This window comes from Lepidochelys kempii, chromosome 4 (assembly GCF_965140265.1).
Source record: "Lepidochelys kempii isolate rLepKem1 chromosome 4, rLepKem1.hap2, whole genome shotgun sequence".
NCBI classification, from domain to species: Eukaryota; Metazoa; Chordata; order Testudines; family Cheloniidae; genus Lepidochelys; species Lepidochelys kempii.
Window position 1 is genome coordinate 77,886,489 of NC_133259.1, and position 14,537 is coordinate 77,901,025.

At 45.4% G+C, this 14,537-nt stretch overlaps 1 protein-coding gene across 33 annotated transcripts in view; it reads left to right on the forward strand.

The window, feature by feature from the left end:
* TENM3 (teneurin transmembrane protein 3) overlaps positions 1-14,537 on the forward strand; it is a 2,195,833-nt gene that overhangs the window by 1,816,143 nt on the left and 365,153 nt on the right. The window contains exon 1 of one of the 33 annotated variants that reach the window (XM_073341724.1): positions 14,004-14,047. The exons of the other annotated variants lie outside the window; for them this stretch is intronic. The gene's annotated coding sequence lies outside the window, so the exon portion shown is untranslated. Of the gene's footprint in view, positions 1-14,003; positions 14,048-14,537 lie in introns of those variants that run through there. 33 annotated transcript variants of the gene reach the window in all.

Below are 14,537 nucleotides of genomic sequence, written 5' to 3' on the forward strand. Positions count from 1 at the left end.
TGGGAGATTTGTGTGAATAAGTACAGAGGGACAATTACTGCCCACTTCCTGCCCAATGTGAGTGCACAGAGCTCAAAAACGCAATAGAATGCTGTGTTTTCACTGTGTGTGGGGACAGACAATGAAGATACAAACCAGGGAAATTGTCCAGATGCCTATGCATGAGGGTGGTTTATGCCAGCCCTCATGGGGGAGTCCATCATGTTCAAAAAAATTGTCACTGTCAACTATTTTATATAATAGCAGTAATGTGTATTTTACTCTAACCCTTGACCAACCTCAAACTTCTTCCCTTTTTGTTTCTTATGTACTCTTACATCATCCTCATTGAAATATAGCTTGTAAGCTCTTTGAGACTGTTAAATTCCTAATATACTCTAGGGGAGCTGTAAATTATAAATAAATAATTTCAGTAAGATTTAGTTTTAGATAGTGAAAAAGGAAAAAAAAAACTACCACTTTTGTATTTGGGCAACAAATTCTGCACTTCTTACCGGGGCCTTATTCTTCTCCCTTCAGAGTGAGTGGGAGTTTTGCCTGATCAATGGCTGAATCCAGTAATACTTATTCATATGAGCCAACCTATTGACTGCAGTAGCATTATTCATGTGAGTAAGAATCACAGGATTTGGACCTAGATTATGTAGTTATGTGCGCGTTTCCTTGCAGATAATTCCTTTAATAATGATAGCATTTGTAGGCATTTATTTCTGTTCTATTGCAAATGATGTTTGGACTTTTTCAAATATATTTCAAGCAGGAACAGTACCTTACTTTCTATATAGTGCTATTATCTAGAAAAACAGTTTCAAAGTTGTTTTTTAGACTTTGCATGAGTGTAGCCTATATATAGGTATTCTCTGCATGCTTGTTTATAATAAAAATGCAGATACCAGTGCTTCCGAAAACTGTGTGCAATTTGCAGTAAAGTGTCATTAACACTAACTAATGGTTTAAGACAAGAAGTAAAGAATGACTTACGGAATTGAAACTGCACAGTACAATTAGATAGGCATACATATAATTAGCTGAGTAGGTACCTGACCAGAAAAGTGTTCCTACATTGTCGATAGCAGTTAATGATAATAAATAGTTAAAAATTAGTTTTTGCATCCCATTTCTAAATGAGGAGCAGGATGGTCCAGAGATTAGGGTGGTAGCCTGGGACCCAGGAGGCTGGGTTCAAGTCCCTGCTCTGTCCCATGCTTCCTGTGCAGCATTGGGCAAGTCATCGAGTGTCTGTGCTCAGCTGCCTACTGTAAAATGGGAATAATAGTATTTCCCTACCTTGCAGGGATGTTGAACTCTAGGGTATGTCTATATGTCTATTTAGACACTTATGGCTAGCTCAGGCTAAAGGGAGGTTTAATTGGAGTCAGAGGCAGTGCTAGCCCAGGAATATTTACCCCCAAAACTTGTTAAACAGCTAAAAAGGAATACGGGGGGCCCTAATTGAGCTGCTTGGGACCCTAAGCAATTACTTAGTTTGCTTATGCCTAGCGCTGGCTCTGATTGCAATGTAGATGTTTGTGCTTGGGCTGGAGCCCGAGCTTTGGGATCCTCCCACCTTGCAGGGTCCCAGAGCCTGGGCTCCATCTGTAGCCTGGACATCTACACCACAGTCAAACAGACCCCCTGACTCAGCCTGGAGCTCCCTCCTGCACCTTGAACCCCCTCATTTCTGGCCCCACACTCGAGCCCACACCCCAAGTTGGAGCCCTCACCCTCTCCCGCACCCCAACCCCTTGTCCCAGCCCAGTGAAAGTGAGGGAGGGTGGGGGTGAATGAGTGACAGAGGGAGGTAGGCTGGATGAGTGGGCGGTGGGGCCTCAGAGAAGGGTCGGGGCAAGGGTGTTCAGTTTTGTGCAATTAGAAAGTTGGCAACCCTATTTGAAAGACAGCAACTGCAGAATAGGGCTCAATAGCACTACACTGGAGCCTGAGTTTAGTTCTGGCTTAGTGGACAAGTGATGCCTGATGATTGGTGTTTAACGCAACTTAGTGCTACATCAGATTTTATTTGTTTATTTATTTTCAACACTGCCCATGAATTCTGACTAGATATCATCCTAAAGTGGTATAATTACCAACACTTGGTCCTTTATGTGCAATTTGTTGCCTTTCATGGGCGGGTGTGGGTGGTCTCTATTCCCATTTTATCCCTGGAGACCTTGACATAACTTAAAATACAAATATGAAAAATTCCCATTGTTATGACTAAACTACAGCACTTCCATACCATGAAACTCCCAATGAGCAAACCAGGCAATTTAAAATCCCTCTCTCCAAAAGTTAACCACATTCTCTCCCCCCCCGACCCCCTCCAATTTTCAGATGTTTTGGGGAAAAAGAGGCTCTAAAATTTGAGGACTTCTGGACTAGGGAAGGGGAGCCAATTTCAAAGCCTGCAGGTCCCTGCAAAGAATATGCTGACAGCTTCCCTCCTCTCATTTATACCAATGGAGCTCTAGCTCAAGTACCTTAATTGATCTAAACTGTGGTATTCTGATATAAAGAAAGAGGCATTCTTGTAGTTACATGGGATCTAGCCATATAGTACCTAGGGTTGCCAGGCATCTGGTTTTCGACTGGAACGCCCAGTTCAAAAGGGTCCCTGGTGGCAGGTTTGTATAATTTTTGGTGGTGCTCAGAATGTGTCTAAGTCTCCGCTTTCCCCTCCCCCTCCGCCGCCTTGTAAGCAGATATATATTTTATTAAATAGTATAAAAATGGACTGGAAACCATAAGCGTTTTTTAAATAATGTAAAAATGGACTGGAAACCATAAGCGTTTAACAGTTTTCCTTTATTACACAATATCACTATCCTAAGAAAAAAATATTTAACTAAGAATATCAATGTTGTTAATACTCTTTTGAATACAGAAACAACCAAGCAGTCTTTGATCAGTAACCCTCAAAAGCAAATACTTTCTCAAATAAAAAACAAATATAGCCTCTTCTTTTGCGATGATCAAGAAATTGTTGCTGGGATAAAATGAAGCTACAGTGTGCCAGCACCACAAGGTTACAAGGGCCAATTAAAAGTGGAAAGTCAGAAGCAGCACTCGCCAGGTTCACAATACTGTATTTTGCTGTATCTGTTGTGATGAAGTGGGAACGTTCTTCATGTTTTCTCTGAATACAGTGTGGGTGCCTCAGTTTCCCCTGCAAGGTGCCAACTGAAGGTGTTGGAGAACAAAAAGGTCAGGTGGCTTCCTTGCCTGGAAAAGAGACAAAGGCCAGAGGAGGGGCTGGAGAAAGTGTCAGTTTGGAGCTGGCTGGGGAGACGGGGAGAGGCCCAGAACTTGGGTCTGGGCTCCCCATCCCCCAAGATGGACCTGACTGAGGGGTCCTGTTTTCTGCACCTACAAGCTCTGTTTTAGACTGTGTTCCTGTCATCTAATAAACCTTCTGGTTTACTGGCTGGCTAAGAGTCACGTCTGACTGCGGAGTTGGGATGCAGGGCCCTCTGGCTTCCCCGGGAGCCCCGCCTGTGCGGACTCGCTGCGGAAAGCGCATGATGTAGAAGGGGATGCTAAATGCTCCGAGGTCAGATCCAGGAAGGTGTAAGCTTCTTGCCCTGGAGACAATATGCTCAGAGAGAGGAGGCATGCTCCCCCAGAGTCCTGACTAGCTTTATATGAAGTAGTTCCAGAGCATCCCGGCATCCCCTTCCACACCGTGCGCTTCCCGCAACGAGTCTGCATAGGCACTGACATTCCCTTCAGCCCCACCTCTGGTCTCTGTCTCTTTTCCATGCAAGGAGGCTACCTGATCTCTTTGTTCTCCAACACCTTCAGTTTGCACCTTGCAGGGGAGGGGCTCAGACCATCAGTTGCCACGAGACAGGGTGTTGGCCATTCTCTGTGCAGACAGCATCACACTGGCCCTCTAGGGCTCTGCAACAATCACACACCCTTATCCCGCCACCTCGATCCTTAAGAAATGCATAGGGGAAACTGAAGCACCCACACAGTCTTCAGAGAAAACATTAAAAACAGTCCCATTTAGGAACACCTGTATACAGCCAATTATATACTTTAAAGGGTGTAAAGCAATCAAGTATTATGCTAAACACGATCATACCTCAAACTGACTGCCAAATTAAAGTTGCATGTTTTTCCCCTCAGGTGAGGGCTCTGGGGTGGAGCTGAGGTTCACAGTGCAGGAGGGGTTCACAGAGCTGTGGCTCCAGCTTGGGATGCTGGGGGTGCAGGCTCTGGGGTGGGGTGGGGTGGGGATGAGGAGCTTGGGATGCAGACAGGCTGCCCCAGGGCTAGGGCCAGAGGACTCCCCCATCCCCTTCCCACCAGCAGCAGCGAACTTCAGCGGAGTGACCCCTTCTCTCCCCCCCCCCCCCCCCGCCCCGGCAGCACACTCACTCTGCACCACCATCACTGCACGTACTCCTAGGGCCCCTCTCAGGCCCAGGAAGCCCCCTGACCTCCCCTATGGTGGGTACTGGGGGGTGGGGAGAGTGCTGCTATCATGTGTGGCCTCCACTGCTGCTGCCCCTCACCGTAGCGTCATTGGGGATGGGGCATGGGGCTGCCCCTTGCCCAGCATAGGGCAGGAGTGCTGGCTGCGGGGGGGAGGGAAGGGTGTCACAAAATTCACCCAAGCCCCAGCTGCTCAGGTCCAGGAAGCCCTCCTGTCTCCCCTGTGGTGGGTGGGTGGGTGCTGGGGGGGAGGGGACTGCCATCACATGTGGCTTCCTTCCTCCCCTGCTGCAGCCTGCTGCCCCTCACCGTAGCCTCATGGGGGATGGGGCTGCCCTTTGCCCAGTGTGGGGCAGGAGTGGTGGCTGGTGGGGTGGATCACAGGGTCAAACACTCACTGAAGCACCAGCAGCTGCTCAGGTGAGTGAGTGACGTCTACCGCCAGAAGCTCCCTCGGGGTTTCCTCCTGGTGGGTGCTGGGGGACGGGAGGACTGCCAAGCACATGTGTGCCGCCTCCTCCCCGCTCCTAAGGTGGAGCAGCTGCTGGCAGCGCAAACAGCCTAGGGAGAGCCATGCGCCGCTTTCAGTCAGGCAGGGATGCTCTGGGGCTTGGGGGGAGGGGGGAGGGATGCTGCGGGGGGGACGACGACGCTCTGGGGGTCAGAGGGATGGGGGGCAGGCAGGGGCTAGGGGCCACTCCAGGCAGGGCCGGGGGAGAGACCTAGCTCCAAACGTTGGTGGAGCAGGGCCCCCGGCCTTGAATATTCCTGGAGCCCAGGCACCACAGGCCCATACAACTCACTGCCCCTGCCTGGCGGCTCTGGTCAGTACTGCTGACCCGGTCATGGGGGAGGGATAGCTCAGTGGTTTGAGCATTGGCCTGCTAAACCCAGGGTTGTGAGTTCAATCCTTGAGGGGGCCATTTAGGGATCTGGGACAAACATTGGGGACTGGTCCTGCTTTGAGCAAGGGGTTGGACTAGATGACCTCCTGAGGTCCCTTCCAACTTTGATATTCTTTGATTCTATGATTAAAAGTCTGGTTGGTGGCGTAGCAGGACTAAGGCTGGCTCCCTGCGGCTCTCGGAAGCAGCAACATGTCCCCCCTCTGGCTCCTAGGTGTAGAAGTAGCCAGGGGGCTCCGGGCACTGCCCTCTCCCCAACTGCCAGCTCCGCAGCTCCCATTGTCTGGGAACTGCAGCAAATGGGAGCTGTGGGGGCGGCACCTGTAGATGGGGCAGCATGCAGAGTCGCCTGGCTGCACCTCTGCATAGGAGCCGGAGAAGGGATATGCCGCTGCTTCTGGGAGTCTCCACCCCTCATCCCCTCCTGTATCCCAACCCCCTCCCCCAGCCCTGATCTCCCCTCCCATCCTCTGAACCCCCCAGCCGGCAGCCAGGTACTCCCAGCCGGCTGAACCCCCCAGCACACTCACTCTGCACCATCGTCACTGCATGTACTCCTAGGGCCCCTCTCAGGTCCAGGAAGCCCCCTGACCTCCCCTATGGTGGGTACCGGGGGGTGGAGAGAGCGCTGCCATCATGTGTGGCCTCCACTGCTGCTGCCCCTCACCGTAGCGTCACTGGGGATGGGGCATGGAGCTGCCCCTTGCCCAGCATGGGGCAGGAGTGCTGGCCGGGAGTACCCTCCTGCACCCCAGGTCCCTCATCCCCAGCCCCACCCCAAAGCCCGCACACCCAGCAGGAGCCTTCACACCACCCTGCTCCCCAACACCCTTTCCCAAACCCCTCAGCCCCAGTCCGGAGCCCCCTCCTGCACCCCAAATCCCAGAGCCCACACCCACACCTCCTACGCCAGCCTTGATCCCCATCCTGCCCTCCAAACCCCTTGGCCCCAGCCCAGAGCCCCCACACCCCATAGCCCCCTGCCCCAGCCCGGAGCCCCCTCATACTCCCCTCATTTCTGGCCTTACCCCGGAACCTGCATCCCCAACTGGAGCCGTCAACCCCTCCCGCACCCCAATCCCCTGAGGCAGCTCGGTGAAAATGAGCGAGTGAGTAAAGGTGGGGGGGAGAGTGAGTGACAGAGGGAGGGGCCTTGGAGAGGGGTGGGGCAGGGTGTGGGACAATGGTGTTTGGTTTTGTGCAAGTAGAAAGTTGGTAACCCTAATAGTACCTTTCAGTGCTTTAGATGAGTGGATAAGTATTACACCATACTGCCACTGTGCCTCAATTCGAACCTGAAGAGACCGCTCCAGCTAGTGCACGAAGGGTAATCTCCCTTCCCATTTAATGCAACTTCCAACAAGGAGACTAACATTAGCATCAGCTACAATGAAAACACCTGTCTACTAAGACTTGGACTGAGGCAACCCAACTCATTTCATACAAGTCACTGATCTGTAATTAGATAAATATTGTTCCCTCTGACTTGGGCTGGATTCAAATATAATGGTTAAAGACTCCACATACCTTTACCAAGTCACAAAACAGACATTTGGCTAAATAGTTACAAAAATTAGTTTGTCTGTATATTTCCCTGTGAATCAATCACACATGCTGTACTCCTCCAAACTCATTTCTTTCAATTAGCTTTTCATTACTAAATCTCTGATGCCGGTTCCTCCTGGTCCTGAATCCGTCATACACCCACCATGGTCTGTTGTCTGCAGTTAGTATGCCAAATTCTTCTGCATTTGTGGGTGTGTCCCTCATTCTGTATGGGTAGTTTCTATATAAACTGGGTACGCTGGGTTTATGCCAGGATCACTCCACTTAATGGAGTTAGCCTGGTGTCAACAGTGCAACTGTGTGGAGAGTCAAGTCCAGTATGTACTTTGCAAAATATTCTGCTCTATTAACATGGAAGATATGTAGGCACATGGTAGATTTTGCTTCCTGGGTATTTGCCACTTGCAATATTTCATATATATTTACAAGGGAAACATGTACTTTTCAGTTTAATTGGCACTATAGCTAGTGAATTTTCATAAATAACTTGCTGGAATTATTCATAAATAAATTGATGGAATTTAGCAGTCACATCACCTACATTTAACGGCACAAACAGGATCGAAGCAAAGGAAATTCCACTGCAGACAGTCCCAAAATTGTCAGAGAGCAAGCGGTCGAGTGTAGTGGCATGCTCCTCTGTACAAAAACAATGTGTGGTTAAAAAGTGTGCAGTGATGGTTGGGTGAGTGAGGGGAGGGGTGGTTTCCAAGAGTAAACTTAAACAGAGTCCTGTTATGTGATAGTTCACCCTCCTCAGAATGGTATGCATATGTGTGTATAAATTGGATATATAGAAATTATGGATCAGGTATATATGGGAAGTCACAATCAGCTTTCTTCTAAAGTGAAAGTGGAGCCCAAGAAGTAGCACCCCACCCCTTCAGATAACATCTTTACCTCTGACTCTTGGAACATCTGTATAGTTGGAGAGCTCAATGTCCACATGGATTCCTACACAAGCATATAAGCACATTGTCTGTGGGGTTATCATCTCTAGAATAATTCCCCTCCAGGAAAATAGTATTATCAAGGTATAAATTGACAAGCTTATGTAACTTACTTGTAAATAAGTGTTACAGGTCCTCCTCTCTACCAATCCACAGAGGGCATGAATCTTTCAGAGCCAGCATGAGAGTTTCCCTCTTTATCTCAAGCTATAGCAGTTTACGCTTTTATTTCTGGCAGTTTCTGATTCAATCCCCAGGTGTTAGCCAACATGGTGATTGTCACAAAAGTGTGGGTTTGTCTGGGATTTGAATTGCTGTGGGGCTCAGATGATCAGGACAAGCTTTCTTTGATCAGAGGAAATATGTAACCTACAGGTAAGTGTGTGTTACAGGTCCCCCTCTGTGCCCCGTCCACAGAGAATAATAGTCTGTTGTAGCTATAGCTAGAGACCTATAGGTCAGGAAGCAGCAGCTCTCGCCTTTACACCGTAGGTCTGGAGGTCTCCAATTCAGTTGCCCCATGTGTTGGCCAAGATGGCAGCCGTCACACTTAGGCTTCATAGGTTCTTATTCTTCCAGCTAACTGAATACAGCCTGGTTTTATTTCCCATGGGAGTTAAAAAAACTAAGTGATCAATGAGGTTTGAATAACTATATTCAGGGGGATGTGTGTGTGTATAAATGCATACTTATTTAGAAATATGTATAAATATGAATCTGGGATTTCTAATGCCTTAATGTTTATGCACAATGTATGTAAAATATGTATTTGCAATACATATTTATACCAAAAAGTGCAAACTGAAATTGAGATAATTTAAAGCTGTCTTGTTTCGTCTAGAAGTATTTATACCATCATTAACAGATTTATTGATCACTTATTTGGCCAAGTATGGTTCTAGTCAGCTGCCATGCTCACTGTGACTGTGTCGGATCTCATAAAAAGATAAGTAGAGTTGAAAAGATTCCCACAGAAAAGCTCAGTTGGTGCAGGAAATATTTGTATGCAGTGGCATTGTAGCCATTTTGGCCCCAGGATATGAGAGAGACAAGGTGGGTGAGGTAATATCTTTTATTGGAAAAACTTCTGTTGGTGAGAGAGACAAGCTTTCGAGCTGCACAGAGCTTTATGTTAGATCTGTGAAAGGTTCTTAGAGTGTTACAGCTAAGGGCAAGTCAACCTAAGTTACATCGATGTACAGCAGTGATTAAATTGCTTTTGTATGTCCACACTATGCTCCTTGTGTTGGCAGTGTGCATCTTCCCTACCAACGCTTGCACTGATGCAGAGATCAGTGCACCGTGGGTAGCTATCCCACTGTGCAACTTGCCATCATATAGCCCCGGGTGTTTTGGGTAGGGTTTTCATTGCCTCATGGGGTCAAATGAGTCATGCAGGGGTGACTGGGAACACAGTTTCAACTTCCCATGAGGCAGTTTTCTTCATCCTTTAATTTTATCTGCATTCTGTAATGTTCCGCGCCTCTTTTCAAAAGCCCTGCAAACCCGTGCATCCTCCATCTCTGCGAGAAGCATGGATCCTGCACAGCTCTGCATTGTTGTAATGAGTGTTGAGAGCACAATATGCCTGATCCTGTAGTATTTGTAAAGCTGCCAGAGGAGCCGTGGGGAACATGATGGTTGCTTGAAGGCTAGCTTGCTGTGGGACATACAAAGAAACAATTCAAGGTGGTTGTTGGCAGCTGTGGATGGTTCTGGGCCTGAGAAATGAGCATTGACTGGTGGGATCACGTCGTTATGCAGGTATGGGATGATGAGCAGTGGCTGCAGAACTTCGGATGCACAAGGCCACATTCCTGGATGCAAAGCCCTATTTTGGCACCAGACCACCTTGCCACAGAGTACATTAACAGAAAGGGCTACTTTTCTATGGTATTGGTAAATCACCATTGATGTTTTACTGACATCAACGCAGGATGGTCAAGGAAGGTGCATGACGTACACATCTTTAAGAACACAGGCCTATTCAGAATGCTGCAAGTAGGATTTTCTTTCCAGACCAGAGGATTACTGTTGGGAATGTTGGAGAGCCAACCTACCCCTTAGTCCTGTGGCTCATGAAGCAGTACACGGGCCACCTCGACAGAACCATCCTAGTATGCAGGACTGTTCCAGTGGTTTCAACAAAGTCTTGTTCAGTGTAAAATTATTATGGGTGAGGATGAAATGGATTAGTTTGGCAATGTTTGGAGTATCTTAGGGTTGTCCATTATCTTGTAAATATTTGAGACAGGCAGCAATGCCATCTTTGTGAGGCATGCTGGTAACCAGATAGGTGATATCTTGAATGAACTCATACAGAAGAATGATAAAAAGATAAAAACACCATAATCACCTCTGGATGAACACTTTTTTTCAAAAAACAATCACTCTATATCTGACCTCTGGGTCCTCTTCCTCAAAGGAAACCTGCACAAGCCTTTCAAAAGACAAGCCTGGGAGTTTAAATTCATAACTTTACTAGATACTAAAAATCATGGACTGAATAAAGGTGGATTTATGGCTTATTACAACTTAACCCCAAACCCCCAGTTTTTTCCCCTCATTTCCCACCTATGACTGAAGAGGTGGTAATGGGCCACTTCACCTTGAATAAAAAGAAAAGGAGTACTTGTGGCACCTTAGAGACTAACCGATTTATTTGAGCATAAGCTTTCGTGAGCTACAGCTCACTTCATTGGATGCATACTGTGGAAACTGCAGAAGACATTATATACACAAAAAGAAAAGGAGTACTTGTGGCACCTTAGAGACTAACCAATTTATTTGAGCATGAGCTTTCGTGAGCTACAGCTCACTTCACGAAAGCTCATGCTCAAATAAATTGGTTAGTCTCTAAGGTGCCACAAGTACTCCTTTTCTTTTTGCGAATACAGACTAACACGGCTGTTCCTCTGAAACCTGTCATTATATACACAGAGACCATGAAACAATACCTCCTCCCACCCCACTCTCCTGCTGGTAAAAGCTTATCTAAAGTGATCACTCTCCTTACAATGTGTATGATAATCAAGTTGGGCCGTTTCCAGCACAAATCCAGGTTTTCTCACCCTCCCTCCTCCTCCCCCCCACAAACTCACTCTCCTGCTGGTAATAGCCCATCCAAAGTGACCACTCTCTTTACAATGTGTATGATAATCAAGGTGAGCACCTTGATTATCATACACATTGTAAAGAGAGGTTTCAGAGTAACAGCCGTGTTAGTCTGTCTTTGCAAAAAGAAAAGGAGTACTTGTGGCACCTTAGAGACTAACCAGTTTATTTGAGCATGAGCTTTCGTGAGCTACAGCATCCGATGAAGTGAGTTGTAGCTCACAAAAGCTCATGCTCAAATAAATTGGTTAGTCTCTAAGGTGCCACAAGTACTCCTTTTCTTATTGTAAAGAGAGTGGTCACTTTGGATGGGCTATTACCAGCAGGAGAGTGAGTTTTTTGGGGGGGTGGGGGGGCGGAGGGTGAGAAAACCTGGATTTGTGCTGGAAACGGCCCAACTTGATTATCATACACATTGTAAGGAGAGTGATCACTTTAGATAAGCTATTACCAGCAGGAGAGTGGGGTGGGAGGAGGTATTGTTTCATGGTCTCTGTGTATATAATGTCTTCTGCAGTTTCCACAGTATGCATCCGATGAAGTGAGCTGTAGCTCACGAAAGCTTATGCTCAAATAAATTGGTTAGTCTCTAAGGTGCCACAAGTACTCCTTTTCTTTTTGCGAATACAGGCTAACATGGCTGTTACTCTGAAACCTTTCACCTTGAATGGTTACTTGAAATATGCGTTAACTGCTCACTCTAAACAATTGTATTTAGCTGTAACACTGTGAGTACATTTCCCAGACCTACAGAGGAGCTCTGTTTAAGCTCGAAAGCTTGTCTCTTTCACCAGCAGAAGTTAGTCCAATAAAAGATATTACCTCATCCACCTTGTGTCTCTCATATCCTGGGATGATCACAGCTTAACAACACTGCACACATGATTCAGTAGGTGGCAGTCTGCTCTTCAAGTCAATGCAGAACCAAATTTCTTCAGGATGGAGGGAATATAAAACTATTTACCTCCCTGCTAATAATAAAACATTTCATGATGCTTTTCTCAAGAGGTAGGGGCCAGTAGCCTTAGTAAGCTGGCCAAATAGCTGCTTTCAACTACCTGAAAGAGGGTTCCAAAGAGGATGGCTCTAGACTGTTCTCAGTGGTAGCAGATGACAGAACAAGGAGTAATGGTCTCAAGTTGCGGTGGGGGAGATCTAGGTTGGATATTAGGAAAATCTTTTTCACTAGGAGGGTGGTGAAGCACTGGAATGCATTACCTAGGGAAGTGGTGGAATCTCCTTCTTATGAGGTTTTTAAGGTCAGGCTTGACAAAGCCCTGGCTGGGATGATTTAGTTGGGGATTGGTCCTGCTTTGAGCAGGGGGTTGGACTAGATGACCTCCTGAGGTCCCTTCCAACCCTGATATTCTATGATTCTATGAAACGATAATTGGATCATTCTGTTTGCCTCTATAAATGTCCTTATAATTCTGGTTGGCTAACACATTTTCCACTTTCTGTCCTGAACTCGTGTATAGTATTTCTGCAATTAATGATTAGTGATTCCTGTATCTGTAGTTTTTTCACTTTGTCAAGTTCCCTGTTGTCTTCAGTTGAAAGTTGTTACACTTGTGTCTGATCCTGCATCCAATAAAGTCATGGAAACCCCCCCATTGGATTAAATAACAATGGACTGTATTGTGGGTATTTTTGTTTTTATTTTGTTTTTTAAATTTATCTTTAATGTGGAAGATTTGTAAAATCCTATTGTATTCTTATCTGAATATACAAAATGAAGAATGAGTACATTGTAAACTTTACAATTGTCATAGTCTGCTGACCCTTTATTTCAATTAAAACACAGATCTGAGAAATGATATTATCTGGGAATTATATTATTATATATACAGTGGGTTCTAGTGTGTGCATATAAGAACTGCTAGTTTGACTCTGTTTTATAACCTGTGCTTCAGTTTAAAGGGGCTGTCCTCTTTCCAGTATGTCCACGCATTACTCTCATTAGTGTTAATGGCAATTATGAATGTATGTCAAAAGGACCTGAGCCTGATTTTGCATTTCTTCCATCTGTAAAACTCCTGTGGACTTCACTGGCAGTTTATGGATGTGGAAGTGCTGCAATATCAGGTGGATGCATGAGACTTGTTTGTATCAGGTTTCAGAGTAACAGCCGTGTTAGTCTGTATTCGCAAAAAGAAAAGGAGTACTTGTGGCACCTTAGAGACTAACCAATTTATTTGAGCATAAGCTTTTGTGAGCTACAGCTCGTCCGATGAAGTGAGCTGTAGCTCACGAAAGCCTATGCTCAAATAAATTGGTTAGTCTCTAAGGTGCCACAAGTACTCCTTTTCTTTTTGTTTGTATCAGTTAGTTAAACCACTTTGTAAGCTGTCCATCTTCTTCTCATAAATGGAAAGCTGTCCAAGACACAACCAGTTTTGCTTAAGTGAAATGTGTGACAAATTCCATAGCTTGCTTCTAAATTATATTTGATATGTGATGTATACATGTTGGCAGGACAATGTTCTTTTATTTTATTTGGTCAGGAAAAGATCCTTTTGTGACAATCCAAGGAATAGAGCTTTCTGATTAAATCTCTCTTCTCTATCTAGAGAGTTTAGAAATATTGTCATTATCAAAAACATTTTTGTGGCATGTCTTTTATGTTAGTGTAAATAAAATGTGTCATACTGCAAATCTTTAAGCATAAGATTATTTGAAAATCTGTGGTTTTGACATGGTAAATTAACATCACAGAAGAGTTATCTGTATATTTAAAAGCAACCGCAGTAGGATATTTGGCAACCAGAGATGACTTTAGAAGAATATTGGGAATGAGTTGGATTTTTTTTTTCAGATTTGTGTATGACTGAAGAATGATAACTATAGAAGGCACTTTTGTAGTTTAGAAAGGGTTAAGGAATGCCAAGCCCAGCCTCCCTCGCTTGCCTGGGTGTAAACAGAGGAGCCTCAGCCTATCATGTCTGATTGCTGTTATGTGCTTGAGGAGAAAGCCAGACTCTGTAACATGATACATTATATAGACTGATTCAACTTGGAAACGCCGTGATCTGCGCTTCACATCCAGACAGAAGGAGGAATCACCACGGAAAGGTGGGTGACTGAAAACCAACCCTTTTGACCTTACAGCTGAGCCAGGATAAAGTGTGATTTTTCAGATTGAGTGAAGTCAGTCAAATATATTTAGATGAATCATTTATACAGAATAGATATGTATGGAGTCTTATTTGTATGCTTTTGTATGGTATGGTATTGAAATGGGAGGAGGCTCAGTTTCTCTTTGAATCCGTGCAGAGGCAATATTAGCATTTGAAATGAGGTGGCTTTTTAACCCCTGAGGCACCAAATTGAGGATTTAGATTAGGCAATGGCTTAACTTTAGAGATCGTTCTAAATACCAGATACTTCTGCAAGTGGCTGCTATGTAACAGAATTTTTTTCTTGCTCTGTGTGTGTGTGTGTGTGTGTCTATATATATATATATATATATATATAAATTAAAAGGTAATATATGCATTCTGAAGAGAATGTGAACTTTTATATTTCTCTACATTTTATGACTGCATTTCAGTGTATTTAATTT